Source organism: Amblyraja radiata, chromosome 1 (assembly GCF_010909765.2).
Source record: "Amblyraja radiata isolate CabotCenter1 chromosome 1, sAmbRad1.1.pri, whole genome shotgun sequence".
Taxonomy (NCBI): Eukaryota; Metazoa; Chordata; class Chondrichthyes; order Rajiformes; family Rajidae; genus Amblyraja; species Amblyraja radiata.
In genome coordinates this window covers 189,000,700-189,014,397 of record NC_045956.1, presented here as the reverse complement: position 1 = coordinate 189,014,397, position 13,698 = coordinate 189,000,700, and the positions used below count along the sequence as shown (strand labels likewise).

General features: G+C 48.1%; 1 long non-coding RNA gene across 1 annotated transcript; it reads left to right on the top strand.

Annotated features, from left to right (window-relative positions):
* Positions 1-3,617: 3,617 nt before the first annotated feature.
* LOC116982752 lies at positions 3,618-11,037 on the top strand. The gene is made up of 3 exons (XR_004414531.1): positions 3,618-3,723; positions 5,166-5,168; positions 11,027-11,037. It is a non-coding gene; the product is annotated as an uncharacterized LOC116982752 (long non-coding RNA).
* The last annotated feature ends 2,661 nt before the right edge of the window (positions 11,038-13,698 follow it).

Sequence of the window (13,698 nt, the reverse complement as noted above, 5' to 3'; positions counted from 1 at the left end):
ATTGCACAGTAGAACCAGTGCATCCTTGTGGTCTTGGTTCATGTCTGATTCTTTTAAAGTTCGGGCAAATGCTGTGATTCCTGCCGTCAATACCTTGAGCACGTTTTGGATTTTGAGATCAGTATTGCGGATACCTGTCCCCATATGTCTCCAGATACACTGGTTAACACTAGGCACTTGCAATGCCTTGCAGTTACCTGGGGGTAAATGCCGTGCAATGGCGTCAGACATAGCCTGTGTCTGTAGTTTGTTACTAGACAAATAGTCCACACTGGCTGCAATTTTGGGCTCCAGGTCTTCCCCAGTTAGGTCTGGCTGGAAGAATTGGTTCACCATATCCAGCATGCCTTCTTTCACCCCAGGGCTACTGGGGGTATGTGGTTCTGTGACCCGTTCAGAGTCTACCCAGAACAGATCCTCCGTGTTCTCCTCTGACGAGGAGGAGACACTATGCAGCCCCTCTAGGGGTACTGCTGTGGGGCTTATTGGGTGCCCACTGTGGCTAGCCTCCCTCTCCCGGAGTCTGCCACTTTGGAGGATCTCCTGGAGCAACCGCTCTAACCGGCCCCCGTGCTCCCGGGCACTGGCCGCTCGCGGCTGCTCCTCGTCATGCAGCCGGTCAAACCGGCTCCAGTGCTCTCGGGCACTAGCCGCTCCCGGCTGCTCATACTGCCCCGTCCGCTAGAACCGGCCCCGGTGCTCACGGGCACTGGCCGCTCGCGGCTCCTCAAAGTCCGACTCATCTGAGTCCGGCATTCGTGGGGTCTTTCTCTTCGCTTTCCCGCCCGGCCGAGAAGTGGATTTCGCCGTAGCGGGAGCGAAGTCGGGCACAGCTGGCTCCAATTCAGAAGATTCCCGTGCCGTCAGCTGCTGCTGTTCCTGCTGGCTGTCCGCAACTCCGCGGTTCTCCCCCTCCAGCTTCTTCGCAGCCTTTCTCCTCGTTACTCTGTCCATCTTTCACCTAAAAATAAGTCGAAAAACGCAGAGTCCCTTACCTGCTGTTGTCGGCTTTTGAATACTACTCATTGCATAGCGTGAGGCGATAATGACATGCATGCGTCCTGGCGGGGTTCTTCACGAAGTCCCTCACGTGACTCCGAAGTAAAATAGTGGATGCATTAGTGATCATTTTTCAAAACTCTTTAGATTCTGGAGTAGTTCCTGAGGATTGGAGGGTAGCTAATGTAACCCCACTTTTTAAAAAGGGAGGGAGAGAGAAAACAGGGAATTACAGACCAGTTAGTCTAACATCGGTAGTGGGGAAACTGATAGAGTCAGTTATTAAAGATGGGATAGCAGCACATTTGGAAAGTAGTGAAATAATGGACAAAGTCAGCATGGATTTACGAAAGGTAAATCATGTCTGACGAATCTTATAGAATTTTTCGAGGATGTAACTAGTAGAGTGGATAAGGGAGAACCAGTGGATGTGTAATATCTGGACTTTCAGAAGGCTTTCGACAAGGTCCCACATAAGAGATCAGTATACAAACTTGAAGCACACGGTATTGGGGGTTCAGTATTGATGTGGATAGAGAGAACTGTCTGGCAAACAGGAAGCAAAGAGTAGGAGTAAATGGGTCCTTTTCAGAATGGCAGGCAGTGACTAGTGGGGTACCGCAAGGCTCAGTGCTGGGACCCCAGCTATTTACAATACATATTAATGATTTGGACGAGGGAATTGAATGCAACATCTCCAAGTTTGCAGATGACACGAAGCTGGGGGGCAGTGTTCGCTGTGAGGAGGATGCTAGGAAGCTGCAAGGTGACTTGGATAGGCTGGGTGAGTGGGAAAATGCATGGCAGATGCAGTATAATGTGGATAAATGTGAGGTTATCCACTTTGGTGCCAAAAACAGAAAAGTAGATTATTATCTAAATGGTGGCCGATTATGAAAAGGGGAGATGCAACGAGACCTGCGTGTCATGGTAAGCCAATCATTGAAAGTAGGCAGGTACACAAAAATGCTGGAGAAACTCAGCGGGTGCAGCAGCATCTATGGAGCGAAGGAAATGGGTAACGTTTCGGGCCGAAACCCTTCTTCAGACTGATAGGGGGTGACGGGGAGAAGGAAGGAAAAAGGAGGAGGAGCCCGAGGGCTGGGGGATGGGAGGAGACAGCCCGAGGGCTAAGGAAGGGGAAGAGACAGCAAGGGCTAACAAAATTGGGAGAATTCAATGTTCATGCCCGCAGGATGCAGACTCCCCAATCGGAATATAAGGTGCTGTTCCTCCAATTTCCGGTGTTGCTCACTCTGGCAATGGAGGAGACCCAGGACAGAGAGGTCAGATTGGGAATGGGAGGGGGAGTTGAAGTGCTAAGCCATTGAAAGTAGGCATGCAAGTGCAGCAGGCAGTAAAGAAAGCGAATGGTATGTTAGTATTCATAGCAAAAGGATTTGAGTGTAGGAGCAGGGAGGTTCTACTACAGTTGTACAGGGTCTTGGTGAGACCACACCTGGAGTATTGCATACAGTTTTGGTCTCCAAATCTGAGGAAAGACATTCTTGCCACCGAGGGAGTACAGAGAAGGTTCACCAGACTGATTCCTGGGATGTCAGGACTTTCATATGAAGAAAGACTCGGCTTGTACTCGCTAGAATTTAGGAGATTGAGGGAGGATCTTATAGAAACTTAAAACATTCTTAAGTGGTTGGACAGGCTAGATGCAGGAAGATTGTTCCTGATGCTGGGGAAGTCCAGGACAAGGGGGTCACAGTTTAAGGATAAAGGGGAAATCCTTTAGGACCAAGATGAGAAAAACATTTTTCACTCAGAGAGTGGTGAATCTCTGGAACTCTCTGCCACAGAAGGTAGTTCAGGCCAGTTCATTGGCTATATTTAAGAGGGAGTTAGATGTGGCCCTTGTGGCTAAAGGAATCAGGGGGTATGGAGAGAAGGCAGGTACAGGATACTGAGTTGGATGATCAGCCATGATCATATTGAATGGCAATGCAGGCCCGAAGGGCCGGATGGCCAACCCCTGCACCTATTTTCTATGTTTCTATGATCCAATTGCAGAGGGATGCGCAGAGACCCAGGTCTGAGAACTTGTAACCAGCTTTAAGGGGATGATGGTATTAAATGCCGAGCTGTAGTAAATGAATAACAGCCTGACACATGAGTTTTTGTTGTCCAAGTGGTCCAGAGTAGAGTTGAGAGCCAGTGAGATCAAATCCACCGTTGATCTGTTGTGGCGGTATGCGAACTGCAGTGGGTCGAGGTTCTTGTCGAGGTAGGAGTTGATATGCACCGTAATCAACCTCTCAAAGCACTTCATCACAACAGACGTTAGTGCCACTGGTCGATAGTCATTGAGGCACGCCACCTTGCTCTTCTTGGGTATTATTGATGCCCTTTTAAAGCAGGTCGGACCTCAGAAGTGAGAGGTTGAAAATGTCTGTAATGTCCACAGGTCATTCACTGTTAGCTGTGGTTTAGATTCCGTTGACTTGACGATTGGACCTGTTTGCATAGTGTGTGTGAGTCACTCAAACTCCGCGCAATCTGCTCGGCCACCCTGCAACCCGACTCTCCCTCCCTCCCATCCCCATCCTGCCCGACCGCCCACTGCTGCCGCTCGGCCCGTCCCCGGCCTGCCTGCCTGCCTGCTCGCTGCCGCCACCAGGGGGGGGGGGGGGAATGGAGCCGGTGTCCGTCACAGTGGGCACCACGAGTTTCGACGAGCTGGTGGAGGAGATCTCCTTCGAGAGGGCTGTGAGGGTGAGTTACCGCAGCGGCGGTGAAGACGGACGGGCGCAGCGATTCACCCGGGGGATGGGTAGATGGGACGGCCATTACCGCAGAGAGCGGGCGGGGGAGAGGAGTGTGTGAGGGAGTGAGAGACGGGACCAGGGCATCCACTGAAGCCCCCTCCCCGCTGCCGTCGCCGATGGTGGTGGAGACGATAGACAAGTTACTGTGAGGAGGGGAGAGAGGAGTTAGTGAGTGAGGCGGGAGAGGCCGCGGCAGCGCAGGAAGGGGCGTCGCTGTCCCGGGTGACGGACAGGTGAGGAGACCAATCCGCGTGGCGGCGACTGACAGGTGAGGAGACCAATCTGCGCATGTGCGGTTTTTAAGATTTTTAACCCTTAATAGCTTTTGAAATAAACAATAGACAATAGGTGCAGGAGAAGGTCATTCGGCCCTTCGAGCCAACACCGCCATTCACCGTGATCATATCTGATAATCCACAATCAGTACCCCGTTCATGCCTTCTCCCCATATCCCCTGACTCGACTCTCTTTAACAACTCTATCTAAATCTCTCTTGAATCATACGGAGAATTGACCTCCACCGCCTTCTAAGGCAGAGATTCCACAGATTCACAAACCTCTGTGTTGAAAAGCTTTTCCTCATCTCCATTCTAAAACGGTTACCCAATATTCTTAAACTGTGGCCCCTGGTTCTGGACTTGCCCAACATCGGTAACATGTTTCCAGCATCTGGCGTGTCCAAACCCTTAATAATCTTATAATCGTATATAAGATAGCCTCTCATCTTTCTAAATTCCAGAGATTCTTAGAATAAAGGGGAGGTCATTTAAGACTGAGGTGAGAAAAACTTTTTCACCCAGAGAGTTGTGAATTTATGGAATTCCCTGCCACAGAGGGCAGTGGAGGCCAAATCACTGGATGGATTTAAGAGAGTGTTAGATAGAGCTCTAGGTGCTAGTGGAGTCAAGGGACATGGGGAGAAGGCAGGCACGGGTTATTGATAGGGGACGATCAGCCATGATCACAATGAATGGCGGTGCTGGCTCGAAGGGCCAAATGGCCTCCTCCTGCACCTATTTACTATGTTTCTAGAGTATACAAGCCCAGCCACTCCATTTTATTAACATTTACAGTCCCACCAATTAACCTCGTTAAACCATCGATCGGAACAAAACTTGTTGCACTTGAGCACAGGAGAAAGGTGTAATGTGGCTAAAAATTGTAGCTCTATCGTGTACCGATCATGCGCAAAATAGAAAAATCACGCAAATGGGAAGAGCACAAGATCAGATCTTTATTTATGTATAGTTTTCTGATATTCTGACGTTTAATCGGGAGCTGACCCAAGATGTTATACAATGTTAACATAACTTTCTGTTGATGATATATAAAAATGACCTGGACGTAAATGTAGACGGGTTGGTTATTAAGTTTGCAGATGCCACTAAGATTGTTGGGGTTTTGAGTGTGAGGAAGGCGTAAGGTGTCGAGTGGAATATAGATTAGCTACAGAAATGGATGGAGAAATGGCAGGTGGAGTTTAATACGAACAAGTGTGAGGTGCTGCAATTTGGAGATCAAATGTAAGGGGAAAATATACAATGAATGGCATTAAGGGATCATGGGGTCCGAGTTCATAACTACCTGGAAATGGCAACTTAAGTAGATAGAGTGGGAAAGAAGGCAAGCTTACAAGCATCGGTCAAGGCATTGAGTATAAGGGTCCAGAAAGTCATGATACAGTTTTATAGGATTTTGATTAACCGCATTTGAAGTACTGTGTGCAGTTTTGTTCACACCATTACAAGAGGGATGTGGAAAAAGTGCTGAGGTTTACCAGAATGATTCCTGGATTACAGGGCATTAGCTACAGGGAGAGGTTATAGTCATACAGTATGGAAACAGGCCCAACTGTCCCAACTGTCCCGGCGCGGCTCTCGTCAGCAGCGGCCTCTGCAGTCCGTCTGCGTTTTTATTATTTTATGTCTATGTTTTTATGTAGTTTTTGTTATTTTTTGTTGGGGTATATGTGTGGGGGGGGTGGGGGTGGTGTGGGGGGGGGGGGGGGGGGGGGGTAACTTTTAAATCTCTCCCTGCACGGGAGACCCGACCTTTTCTTTGTCGGGTCTCCGTTGTCGTTGGGGCTGCAACGAGGAGCGGCCTCCAACATGAAGACCGGGGACTCTGGTGCCGAACTCACCTCACCGTCGCGGAGCTGGCCGAGTCCAGAGCGGGTGGAGCTGTGGTGGACGCTGCTGCGACCCGACCCCCGGAGATTCGGTGGCTGCAACTGCGGGTTTGGCGGACGGCACCGGGAGCCCGCGGGTCCCTGGAGGGAGACCGCTTTTCGGGGCTTCCGCAGCGGCGACTTCTCCCGCCCGAGTTGCGGGGTTGAAGAGCTCCTGGAGCGGGGCCTTACAGCACCGCATCGCGCGGCTTGGAATGGCCGCGGGTCTCTGCGAGCGCCCGCCGGGGGCTCTAACACCAAGACCCGGTGTGCGACCTTGCATTACCCGACGTGGCTTAATGGCCACGGGACAATTCGCCATCGCCCGCCGGGGGCTTTGACTTTGACTCTGACATCGGGGGGGGAGAGTGCAGTGGAGAGAAAAGTTTTTTGGCCTTCCATCACAGCAATGTGATGGATGTTTATGTAAATTATGTTGTGTCTTGGGTCTATTTGTTTGTAATGTATGGCTGCAGAAACGGCATTTCGTTTGGACCTCAAGGGGTCCAAATGACAATAAATTGAATTGAATTGAATTGAATTGAATTGAATCTACACTAGTCCCACTCGCCTGCGTTTAGTCCATTTCCCTATAAACCGTCCTATCCATGTACCTGTCTAATCGCTTCTTTAACAATGCGATAGACTCTGCCCCAACTACCTCCTCTGGCAGTTTGTTTCATACACCCGCCACCCTTGTGTGAAAAAGTCACCCCTCAGATTCATATTAAATCTTTTCCCCTTCACCTTGAACCTATGCCCTCTGCTTCTCGATCCCCCTACTCTGGTCAAGAGACTCTGTGCGTCTACCCGAACTATTCATCGCATTATTTTATACACCTCTACAAGATCACCCCTCGATCTCCTGCTCTCCAAGGAATAGAGTCCCAGCCTGCTCAACCTCTCCCTGTAGCTCAAGCCCTTGAGTTCTGTCCACGTGGACAGATTTGGATTGTTTGATTGACGTTCCCAGGAGCCCCACGACCGCGGGAGAACAAAGAAGGGAAGAGATTGAACTTTTTTATCGCCTTCCATCACAGTGAGGAATGTGAAGGAGTCACTCTGGTGGATGTTCCTATTAAAATGTATTTTGTGTGTTGGTACTTTTTATTGGTATGATTGGCAAATCAAATTCCTTGTATGTTGCAGAACATACTTGGCTAATAAAGTATGATTATGATACTGTCAGTGTACTGAGCACGGGAGTTGGGATGCCATGTTACAGCTGTGCAAGACGTTGGTAAGGCAACATTTAAACTACTGTGAACATTTCTGTTGACACACATCGGTCAATGTACTGAGAATGGGAGCTGGGATGTCATGTTCATAAGGTCATAAGTGATAGGAGCAGAATTAGGCCATTCGGCCTGTCAAGTCTACTCCGCCATTCATTCATGGCTGATCTATCTCTCCCTCCTAAGCCCATTCTCCTGCCTTCTCCCCATAACCCCATTCCCCTGCCTTCTCCCCATAACCCGTGACATCCATACTAATCAAGAACAAGACGTTAGTCATGTCACATTTAAAGCATTGTGTACATTTCTGGTTGCTCTGCATTAGGAAGGATGTCATTAAACTGGTGGGTAGGTAGAGGAGATTTATGAGGATGTTCAGCACCTTGGATGGCTGATCAGGGTGTTCAGGATAGATCAGCTGTGATTGAATAGCAGAGTAGACTTGATGGGCCAAATTGCCTTAATCTGCTCCTAAAACATGAATTATAAGAGGAGGCTGGATAGGTGGTGGATAATTAGCAGCTGAAACATAGAAACATAGAAACATAGAAAGTAGGTGCGAGAGTAGACCACCAGGTCCGTCGAGCCCGCACCGCCATTCGCTCATGGCTGAACACTAAACAGACACACTTACCCACAAACAGTAGACACAAGACACAGAACACAAGACACTACCCTCCCCTTTATACCGCTATCACCCCTCTCCACCCCAAGAACCTCGTGATCTCCTGGGGGAGGCAAAAAAACGGATAAAAACCCAGGTCCAATTCGGGAAAAAAATCCGGGAAATTCCTCTCCGACCCCAATCCAGGCGATCGACACTTGTCCAGGAGATCACTCAGGTCTTACTATACTAACCATACCTAGGTCCATATCCCTGCCCTCTCCCCGTAGCCCCTTATCCCCTTGGCAGCTAAAAAACCATCTATTTTAGTCTTAAATATATTTAAAGTTTCTGCTTCCACTGCTCCCTGGGGCAGTGAATTCCATAAATTAACCACCCTCTGGGTGAAGAAGTTCTTCCTCATCTCAGTTTTAAAAGAGCCTCCCCTTATTCTGCAACTATGTCCTCTAGTTCTAGTTTCCCCGATCATTGGGAACATCCTCGGTGCATCCACCCGATCAAGGCCCCTCACGATCTTATATGTTTCAATGAGATCGCCTCTCATTCTTCTAAACTCCAAAGAGTAGAGTTCCAGCCTACTTAACCTTTCCTCATATGTCAATCCCCTCATTGCAGGAATTAATCTTGTAAACCTTCGCTGCACTGCCTCCAGGGCTAGTACATCCTTTCTTAGGTATGGACCCCAGAACTGTACACAGTATTCCAAATGTGGTCTCACTAATACTGTGTACAGCTGCAGCAAGACCTCCGTGTTTTTATACTCAATCCCTCTAGCAATAAAGGCCAAAACTCCATTGGCCTTCCTGATTGCTTGCTGCACCTGCATACTAACTTTTAGTGATTCATGTACTAATACCCCTAGATCCCTTTGCGTTGCATTACAACGCAGCTCCTCCTCATTTAGAAAATAACTTGCCCTATCATTTTTTTTCCCAAAGTGAATGACTTCACATTTATTAGTATTAAATTTCATCTGCCAAGTTGTTGCCCACTCACCTAGCTTATCTATATCCTTTTGCAGACTCTTCCTATCCTCCTCATCCCCTACTTTTCCACCCATTTTTGTATCGTCCGCAAATTTTGATATATTACACTTGGTTCCCTCCTCCAAATCATTTATATAAATTGTGAACAACTGGGGTCCCAGCACCGACCCTTGCGGAACCCCGCTAGTTACCGGTTGCCATCCCGAGTATGAACCATTTATCCCCACTCTCTGCTTCCTATTTGTTAGCCAATCCTCTACCCATGCTAATATATTACCCCCAATCCCATAATTTTTTATTTTTAGCAATAGTCTCTTATGTGGCACCTTGTCAAAAGCCTTTTGGAAGTCCAAGTATACCACATCCACCGGTTCCCCTTTATCCACCCGGGTTGTTACTTCCTCAAAGAATTCGAGCAGATTCGTTAAACAGGACTTCCCCTTCACAAAACCATGCTGGTTCTGTCCGATGAAGTCATGTTTATCCAAGTGCCCCGTTAGTGTTTCTTTAATAATTGTCTCTAACATTTTACCCACCACCGATGTTAGACTAACCGGTCTATAGTTACCCGCCTTCTGTTTACTTCCTTTTTTAAATATAGGTGTTACATTGGCCATTTTCCAATCCACTGGGACCGTTCCTGCCTCCAGGGAGTTTTGGAAAATTATCACCAATGCATCCACAATCCCCACCGCTATCTCCCTCAAGACCCTTGGATGTAATCCATCAGGCCCAGGGGATTTATCCTCCTTCAGTCTCATTAATTTCCCTAATACCACCTCCTTGGTGATCTTAATAGTATTTAGCTCCTCCATTCCTACCGCCCCCTGTTTATCCAGCGTTGGAATATTTTTTGTGTCTTCTATGGTGAAGACTGATACAAAATACTCGTTTAATGCCTTTGCCATTTCCATGTTCCCCACCAACAACTCTCCAGTCTCACCCTCCAATGGACCAACGTTCACCTTAGCCACCCTTTTTCTTTTTATATAGCTATAAAAACTCTTACTATTAGTTTTTATGTTGTTCGCTAAATTCCTTTCATAGTCTATTTTCCCCGTCTTAATTAATCTCTTAGTTATTTTTTGCTGACCTTTAAATGCTTCCCAATCCTCTACCCTCCCACTATCTCTGGCTACCTTATATGCCCTTGCCTTCAGCCGAATACTATCCTTTATAGTTTTACTGAGCCATGGCTGACTGTTCTTACCCTTACCCCTTTTTTTCTTCATAGGAATAAATTTTTCTTGAAGGTTATACAGTATACCCTTAAACGTACACCACTGCTCATGTACCGTCTTATTCTTGAGTCTGCTATCCCAGTCAACTTTGATCAGCTCAGTCCTCATACCTTCATAATCCCCCTTATTTAGACTAAGCACCCTAGCCTGAGTTTCAACCTGCTCCCCTTCTATTTGAATATGGAATTCGACCATATTGTGGTCACTTGTTCCCAACGAGTCCCTAACTATGACATTTTTAATTAATCCTGCTTCATTACACAGGACCAGATCCAAGATTGCCTCCCCCCTTGTCGGTTCTGTGACATACTGTTCTAGGAACCCGTCTCTAATACATTCTATAAACTCTTCCTCTAGTCTACCCTGCCCAGTTTGGTTTGCCCAATTAATATGAAAATTGAAGTCCCCCATGATTACAGCAGTTCCCTTTTTACATGCGTCAACTATTTGCAGATTTATGTTCTGACTAACAGCGTCACAGCTATTTGGAGGTCTATAAATTACACCCACTAGTGTTTTTTCCCCCTTATTATTCTCTATCTGTACCCAAGCTGTTTCACTATCCTGATCCTTCAACGCAATATCCTTCCTCTCTATTGCCGTTATTCCCTCCCTTATTAAAAGGGCCACCCCTCCTCCCTTTCTTTCCTGTCTATCTTTCCTAATTGTCGAGTACCCCTCTATATTTAACTCCCAGTCCTGATCCCCTTGCAGCCATGTCTCCGTAATGGCCACGATATCATAACTATATATACTTAATTGCACCGTTAATTCATTTATCTTATTACGAATACTCCGTGCATTTAGATAAAGCACTTTCAGATGATTTTTACTACCCTTCCTTTCTGTTTTTGCCCCTTTTACATCTAGAGCTTTATCTTCACACATTCTGTCTCCTGTCTCATTTTGACTTACCGCTTCCCCACTGATACCCTGCTCTATTTCCTCTACCCCTGCCGTTATTACCCCCCTTGATACCTCCCCCCCGCTACTTAGTTTAAAGACCTCTCTACTGCCCTAGTTATATGATTTGCCAGGACCCCAGTCCCAGCACCGTTCAGGTGAAGTCCGTCCTTACAGAACAGATCCCCCCTGTCCCAGTACTGGTGCCAGTGGCCCAAGAAACCAAACCCATTATTCCCACACCAGTCTTTGAGCCACGCATTTAGCTTTTTAATTTTACGTACCCTCGCCGATTTGGCCCGTGGCTCAGGTAGCAATCCGGAGATCAGTACCCTCGAGGTTCTGCTTTTTAATTTATTCCCTAACTGCTCAAACTCCTTCAGCAGATCCTCCTTCCTCGTCCTTCCTATGTCATTGGTCCCCACATGGACCACGACCACTGGATCCTCCCCCTCCCACTGCAAATTTCTCTCCAATTTCTCTGAGAGGCTCCAATGCATTCTCAATGAAAGTGGGGCTGAGCATGTGAGTGCTAAAAGCATGTGAGTGCCGAGTAGATGGTAGAACTCTGATACCACCATCGCAGAAGGCTCCCAGTTAGATTCATTCCACGGGATATCAAGCAATGGCTGAGACCTCTGGCTTTGGGAGCAGGCAACATCCCAGTTTAGCTCCGAGGACGTGTACTCCAGAACACGTTTTGCATATTGCCAACCAACTATGGTGCCTTTACAACACAGAAATCTATGTGACAATGTGAAAATATCCAAGGTGTGTCCTATTCACAAAAGGCAAGTCTGTACAATCCAGTTAATTATTGCCCTAACAGTCGACTCTCAGTCATGAACAAAGTAATGAAAGCTGTTGTCAACAGTGCTATCAAGTAGCAATTACTCCCCAATAACCTGCTCATTAATGGGCAGTTTGGTATTTGCCAGTTCCACAAGACTCCATACCTCATCGCAGCCTTGAGTCAAACCTGGACCAAAGAGCTGAATTCCAGAGGGGATGTATGATTGACTGCCCTTAACAGGAAGGCAGAATTAATGTGTCTGGCATGAAGGAACCCAGGTAAAACTGGTTAAACAGGTCTGTGGTTATTCAGGGGAAATGTTCGGAGGAATATGGGCTCTAGTCCAGGTGGGACCAGACCAGATGGGGCATTTTGGTCAGCATGGACTGGTTGAGCTGAAGGGCCTCTTTCCATGCTGTCTGACTAAGGCTGCTCTTCATCAATTTCTCAAGGGCATTTTCTGTTGAGCAGTAAATCCTCAGCTTGCTGGCAGTGCCCTGATCTGAAACTGTAAAACGGAATATTTATGAGGATGTACGTCATGGGTTATTTTCCCTCTGTACTCAGTTTCACAACAATAGACAATAGGTGCAGGAGCAGGCCATTTGGCCCTTCGAGCCAGCACTGCCATTCAATGTGATCATGGCTGATTATCCCCAATCAGTACCCCGTTCCTGCCTTCTCCCCATATCACCTGACTCCGCTATTTTTAAGACCCCTATCCAGCTCTCTCTTGAAAGCATTCAGAGAACCTGCCTCCACCGCCCTCTGAGGCAGAGAATTCCACACTCACCACTCTGTGAGAAAAAGTGTTTCCTCGTCCAAGTATTGAGTACTTGCCATGAGAGACATCTAATTGTAAGATATTTCTAACTGTGAATGCACAATTGCCAAGACCATCAACAATGTTGTTGAACTTGAACTGGGTGTGAATCTGGAAATGATTCACGCCACTGGTGCAAGAGAACTGCTGATAGCAAAGAGATCAGGAGATTGGGATAGGATCAAGCAGGAAATTAGTGAAGAAGGATCTCGACCCGAAACGTCACCCATTCCTTCTCTCCTGAGATTGGGCCAACCAAATTGGTAACAGTGCTGAGGAGGAGGATTTCCTGGAATGTATACGGGATGGTTTTTTAAGCCAATATGTAGAGGAACCGACAAGAGGGCAGGCCATCCTAGACTGGGTATTGTGTCATAGAAACATAGTAAATAGGTGCAGGATTCGGCCCTTCGAGCCTGCACCGCCATTCAATATGATCATGGCTGATCATCCAACTCAGTATCCCGTACCTGCCTTCTCTCCATACCCCCTGATCCCTTTAGCCACAAGGCCCACATCTAACTCCCTCTTAAATATAGCCAATGAACTGGCCTCAACTACCTTCTGCGGCAGAGAATTCCAGAGTTTCACCACTCTCATGAGGAAGGATTAGTTAACGATCTCTTTGTGCAAAGCTCCTTGGGCAACAGTGACGATAACATGGTGGAAATCTGCATTAGGATGAAGAGTGGAGAGGCGGCGGCGGCCCGACTCGGAGCTGAGGCGGCAGCGGCCCGACTCGGAGCTGAGGCGGCGTTCCTGCTTTCAGCGGCGGCCCGACCTGGAGCTGAGGCTGCAACGACCCGACTCGGAGCTGAGGCGGTGTTCCGGCTTTCGGCGGCGGCCCGACTCGGAGCTGAGGCTGCAGCGGCCCGACTCGGAGCTGAGGCGGCGGCGACCCGACTTTGGAGGTTCGGCCGTGGGCCCAGTGGACGACATCGTCGGGAACTCGTAGGTCACAGGTTGGTGACCTGTTTTTCCGGAGCTCCCGCAACTACAGCTGCGTCCGCTGGACTGGAGGGTGGCAGCTTCGGCCACCCCAGGCCACGGAGCTTGAACCGGCCCGTTCCTGGAGCACGGTTGAGCCGCGGAACTTACTTACCATCATCCGGCGGGGTCACAACATCGGAAGCCTGGATCGCCTCAGCG